The 6563-nt window shown below is 37.1% G+C and overlaps 1 pseudogene across 1 annotated transcript in view; it reads left to right on the top strand.

Moving 5' to 3' along the window:
- LOC108314900 overlaps positions 1–6558 on the top strand; it is a 12832-nt pseudogene extending 6274 nt beyond the window's left edge. The window contains exon 2 of the transcript XR_001829721.1: positions 5885–6558. The product of XR_001829721.1 is annotated as a 60S ribosomal protein L5-like (transcript). The remainder of the gene's footprint in view (positions 1–5884) is intronic.
- The last annotated feature ends 5 nt before the right edge of the window (positions 6559–6563 follow it).

The following is a 6563-nucleotide window of genomic DNA, read 5'->3' as shown; positions in this document are numbered from 1 at the left end:
AAAAAAAAAAAAAAAGAAAGAAAAAGAAAACTAGGCTTGCCATAAGTAAGCTGTCCCCAAATTTTGAATTTACCTTAAAGATGAGATAAAAGGGCAAAATCTCTTGCCCTTTTAAGGAAAACGGTACGACATCACAGACATTTGACTTTACTCTTACTTTAATAACGATCTTTACTGTTACAACAGCACTACATTTTTTTACAGCTTTATTAAGGGATAATTGGCACACAACAAACAGCACATAATAAGTTTTGACATATGTATATACCCTTGAAACCACCACTGTGTTGGAGATAAGCCAAAATAGCCATCTCCAAAACTTTTCTCTGCCTTATGGCAGTTCCTCCCTCAGTTTACTCCCCCACTATACCCTTTCTTCGGCCCAACCACTGGCTCATTGGCTGTCACTATAGGTCAGTTTGGCATTACATTTAATAATCTGTAAAGAAACAAAAATGATCCCTTTCACTCAGTTAAAAAAAAAAAAAAAGAGGCCAGTCTCGGTGGCTCACACCTGTAATCCCAGCAGTTTGGGAGGCCAAGGCAGGCAGATCACCTGAGATCCGGAGTTTGAGATCTGGAGTTTCTGACCAACATGGAGAAACTCATAAAAATACAAAATTAGCCGGGCGTGGTGGCGCATGCCTATAATCCCAGCTACTCGGGAGGCTGAGGCAGGAGAATCACTTGAACCTGGGAGGCAGAGGTTGCAGTGAGCCGAGATCGAGCCATTGCACTTGAGCCTGGGGGACAAGAGTGAAACTCCATTTCAAAAACAAAGCAAAAAAAAAACATTTACTTTGTTTCTTAACTGGAAGGTAAAGTAATAGTGTTGGAGTGAGGAGGAAGACACACAGGTCATTAGAAGAAACTCTCACCTGAGTGATGATTTTGCCGATTATTTTTCATACTACACAGCCTAATGTTAATTGGATTAAAGAGTCATGAATCCAGGAAATGAAGTAAAAAAGGTGTGTTGAGTTTAATAATGGTTTTTTTTTCTATTTTATCTATCAGCTTATTTCTAATTAATAAACAGATTTATGAAATCTGGCCAAAAATGAAGATGTTCACTGATAAATGCTCAAACAAGCTGTATGTTGGAGTATTATGTCAATAATAAAGCAAATTATTGCAAATGACATTAAAACATCAAATGCTAGCTTATGAAAGTACAATTTTATTCTATTGCAATATGTAAAAATCACGTATGCAGATAAGTAAAGACTGGCTGAGAATGTCAAAAACAATAGTTCAATTTCCTGGTTTGTGGAAATATGGGTATAATTTTTAAATTAAATAAATATTTTAGTATGTATAATAAATAATTTATTTCTATTCCTTTCCAACATACATTATTCTGTTGAACTTGAAGGGTATGCTTTTGCATTTTGAGAGTGTTTTTGTAAGATGTGATATCTAAAATAAACTCAATACTTCATTTTATAACCAGCACATTTTTCATTCTCTTGACATTGCCAAAGGATAATGCTGTACATTGAAACATAAAACAAAAATAGACCCAACTCAGTTGGTAGTATAATATATGTAGCACTAATGCTCCTTATTGATTACCACAAAGGTGTTTGCTTTTGCTTTTTGTAGCCCTTCCACTGTAGAGCAAGAAACCAGAAATACATTATTTGTGAAAGGTGGTTGTACTAAAATGTTTTCATGTGGTGAATGCTTATTCCACACTCTCATAAAACAAATTAGTCTTTCATGATGAATGAAGTATTTGTTCTTTGGGCTATGTGTATTTCAGAGCTTGGATATGCTTAATTTCAATACCAACAAACTTGTGTAAAATACATAGCTTAACATATACTTTATACATGGGTTTATATGTGAATTTTAATTAAAATATGTTTCAAATAGTCTATTAGTTCCAATTACTGTTTACATACTGTTGAAAGATATGGCAGTGACCAATTAATTTGACAATTTACTAAAATTTTTTTCATATAGTTCTGATTTAAAAGATATAGAAGTGTTTTCAAATTGATTCATACATTTGAAAGACATGTTTTTGAGCACTCCGTATTTAGCACCAGACTAGGAATCAACGTTTATTCAAATGAAATAGTAAATGGTAAAATGAGAGTGTGCTCTGAAGCACACAAAATTAGGGAGGACATAAAAATAAACCAGTGGTTGATAACCAGAGGTACAGATGAGAATATGGATGAGTCCCAGATAGGAATTACAGTACTTGCTAATACTGATCATTGAAAAGATACTGCAAGTCCAATTTTCATTACTAGTTTTGAATCTGTTAACAATTTCCCTGACAGTGAGGCCAAAGTAGACAGTTTTGATTTACAAATGAAACAGTTCTGTGGATCTGTGAATTAGATTTGCAAATGAAATATTTCTATGACGTAGCTGCTCTACAAAGATTTTAGATGAGAGGGTCTTCATTTAAGACTGGCAGTAGGCCAAGCAAAATTGAACTCAGAAAATCCTGGGTTTTGGCTGGGCATGGTGCTTCACGCCTCTAATCCCAGAATTTTGGGAGGCCAAGGTGAGAGGATTGCTTGAGGCCAGGAGTTTGAGATCAGCCTGGGCAACAAAGCAAGACTCTGGCTCTACAAAAATAAAAACAAATTAGCCAGGCCTAGTGGTGTGTGCCTGTAGTCCCAGCTACTTGAAAGGCCAAGGCAGGAGGATTGCTTGAACCCAGGAGATGGAGGCTTCGGTGAGCTAGAATCGTACCACTGCACTCCAGCATGGGCAATAGAGTGACACCCTGTCTCAATCAATGAATCAATCAATAGATAAAATAAAATCCTGGGGTTCACTCACAAAAACAAAGTAAATGCTGAATTCTCAGAAAATAAAATTATAATACAAATTCTTTTTAATGATAATTTCATATTTACACATATTTGTATATTTCCTGTAATGAATTTAGATTTAGCAAATAACTATGATCAATAAATTTGTTTTTTCTTCTGAAGTTAAAGATCTGTATTTTGGTAAAAGCCCCAACATTTTAACAAAAAACAGCTGATTTTCATCTATTTCTTTCAAGATTTATGTGTTACTTGGGAATTCTATTGTTTATATATTGATTACAGGCTATAATTTCATTAAGTAAACTGAGAAAGCATGTCGCAAACTAGTTTTAGCAATAACTGTATTTTTACATATCTGTCTTTCAAAAAAGCTGGGCTGGATATTTATATTTTACTTAGTAATATCTCAATTTCCTCAATAAGTAAGTCAGTAAATTGAATTTATAGTTTATTTTGTCTTTCCTCCCATCAAATTACATGAATAAGAAATACTGTGGTCTCATAACATAATTCTATTTCCAAGAGAAAGAACATGCAAGTCTGTAGAATAATAGTCAATAGTGATTTTTGTCAAAATATATTTATTGAGCATCTATAGTACGCAAGGCACCGTAGGGGTGATAGCAGTATGTTTGGTTTGCTGTCCTTGCTTTTAAGAGAAGTACACTTTTTAAAAAAAGACAAGTGTACTTTAGGTGGGAATCCACATTTAGCCAACAAATACAAAACATGTTTTCCATTCTATATGTCAAAGGTAGCTTCGGTGGATTCCATATTCCAATTTAGGGCCTCTGATTCAGACATTTCAAAGTAACCTTGTGAGTTACAAGCCTCAAAAATGTAGGGTGTGAGTGGTGATGGAATGGTACGCCCAATGAGATCAGATCATAGAGGGTCCACATTCTTTATGCAATGGGCAGCTATTGAAGAGTTTCAAAGCAGGGAACAGTTTTCTAGATAAAAGTGAATTTAGTAACAGTATTTAACTAGAAAGGAGAGTAAAGATCTGAGAAATGTTAAGGAAGTGCAATTGTCCAGACTTGGTCACTGGCTGAATGTGACTGGTGACACACAGCTTCTAGGTTTCTGGCTTGGGTGATGAGATGGATGAAGTTGCCACTTCTTAAAGAAGCAACCAGGAGGAGAAGCACACATGCAGAAAAAGGTTATTCCCTGTGGGATGTATTAAGTTTTAAGTGATTTGGGAGACTTTACAATGAAATGTCCACTAGGCAGTCTGGGTCTTTGGAACCTCAAGGAAGAAATCTTTGCTGGGATGAAAGATTTCAGATTCATTATATAAATGAGACTCATTAGCATGTGTGTTGTCATTGAAATCATGGGAGTGGATGAAATTGCACAGGATCCTCAATAAATGTTATTGGGTCTAATGAATAAATGAATAACCAGGGAAGATTAGAAGAGAGAACTCAGAGGTTAAGGAGGAGTCCAAAATAATAGGGAAAGTGCCAGGTAGGATAAACAGTTCCCACTCTGTAAGTTTCTCTTCAGTCATAGGAACATACAGTTTTGTAGCAGAATACCACAAAAAATGTATACTACAAATGAAGTTTTAATAAAACTTCAATAATTAATAACTGGAGATAACCTAATTGATATGATAACATAATTGATTACTTGGAGACAGCTAAATTCGCTATTTCAGAACTGACACATTTCAGCAGACTGTGAATCTACATCATTATGGAACTCATGAATCCACATTATTAATAAAATGTGAAAGTTACCCCTTCAATTTACTCTCTGAGGAAAGAAAAAAGCATAACATGAAGCTTGAAAGGCATTATTAAATTTAAGAGTTTGAGCACAAACTTTAGAGCAGTGTTTCTCAACCTCATTTTCTTTCTTCTCTGTTTAGAAACAGGGCCTTGCCCTCTTGACTAGGCTGCAGCTCAGTGATGCAGTCATAGCTCACTGCCAGAAGTGATTCTCCTGCCTCAGATTCCAAGTAGCTGGAACTACATGCGGGTGCCACCATGCCCAGTTAATTTTTTAAAAATTTTGGAAAGATGAGGGTGTTACCATGTTGCTCAGCTTGGTCTTCAACTCCTGGGCCCAAACCATCCTCCCACCCTCCCATCTCAGCCTCTCAAAGGTCAATGTCATCCACTCCCATGATTTCCATGACAACACATACGCTGAGTCTCATTTAGATAATGAATCTGGGATCACAGGTGTAACCACTGCCCTCAGCCTTCATTTTCACTACACTTCTAAGGAGACATTTTAGACATATTTTTCTTAACCAATCTCTCCTTCCCCATAAGATTTTCATACTAATTGTGTACTGTGTGTCTGTTTATGTATGTCCTGTGGGAGGGCCACAGACCATGGTAATGTCTAAGATTGTTTTTACCCCCGAACACCAGTTTCTGCTCTCATTAAGAATGCACACTCTGGAGAGTCATGCTGCCCCAACTGAGGTCCTAGCTCTACTGCTTTTTAGCTGCATGGCCTTGTGCAAGCTATTTAATCTTTCTGTGCTCCAGTTTTCTCTTCTGTAAAATGGGGATAATAATAGTCCTGTCCTCATGTCCTCACAGGGGTGCTGCGAAGATTAAATAAACTCACACATGTAAAATACCTAGCAAGCCTAGCACATAAACAGTAATTACTCCTTCTTTACTTTATCTACCATCTATCTCTACATATATACATATATATAGTCTTCTGTTTATTTTCATTTTACCTTGTTACATTGGTCTTTGTTCACTTTGTGTTTAATAATTTTGCTGTTTATAATTTAGAAAACTTTTTTTTAGAGACAGGGTCTTGCTATGTTGCCCAGGCTGACCTCTAACTCCTAGGCTTAAGCGATCCTTCCGCCTCAGCCTCCTGAGTAGCTAGGACTACATGTGTGTGCCACCACATGTGACAGAGGAAACATTTTATTATTAGTTTTATCCATGATATTTTCCCCTTCCATGACGTATAAACATGAATTGACTTCATATCAGTTTTATTAAACTGTGTTTAATATTAAACTGTGTTTAATAAAGCCATATTTTTAAGGAAAAAAGTAATTTTTTTCTCAAAAACTAGATATAGCCTTCTTCCCCCGCTAGCGCTGCTGGGCCTGCAGGTCTCTGTTGAGCTGCGGACGCGGGTCTCTGTTCCCCAGGGTGGGGTTTGTTAAAGTTGTTAAGAATAAGGCCTACTTTAAGAGATACCAAGTGAAATTTAGAAGACGACGAGAGGGTAAAAGTGATTACTATGCTCGGAAACGCTTGGTGATACAGGATAAAAATAAATCAACACACCCAAATACAGGATGCTAGTTCGTGTAACAAACAGAGATATCATTTGTCAGATTGCTTATGCCCGTATAGAGGGGGATATGATAGTCTGCGCAGCATATGCACATGAACTGCCAAAATACGGTGTGAAGGTTGGCCTGACAAATTACGCTGCAGCGTATTGTACTGGCCTGCTGCTGGCCCGCAGGCTTCTCAATAGGTTTGGCATGGACAAGAGCTATGAGGGCCAAGTGGAGGTGACTGGTGATGAATACAATGTGGAAAGCATTGATGATCAGCCAGGTGTCTTTACCTGCTATTTGGATGCAGGCCTTGCCAGAACTACCACTGGCAATAAAGTTTTTGGTGCCCTGAAGGGAGCTGTGGATGGAGGCTTGTCTATCCCTCATAGTACCAAGCGATTCCCTGGTTGTGATTCTGAAAGCGAGGAATTTAATGCAGGAGTACACCGGAAGCACATCATGGGCCAGAATGTTGCAGATTACAT

Source organism: Cebus imitator, unplaced genomic scaffold, assembly GCF_001604975.1.
Source record: "Cebus imitator isolate Cc_AM_T3 unplaced genomic scaffold, Cebus_imitator-1.0 Scaffold9, whole genome shotgun sequence".
Taxonomy (NCBI): Eukaryota; Metazoa; Chordata; class Mammalia; order Primates; family Cebidae; genus Cebus; species Cebus imitator.
This window is presented reverse-complemented; position numbering and strand designations above follow the sequence as displayed.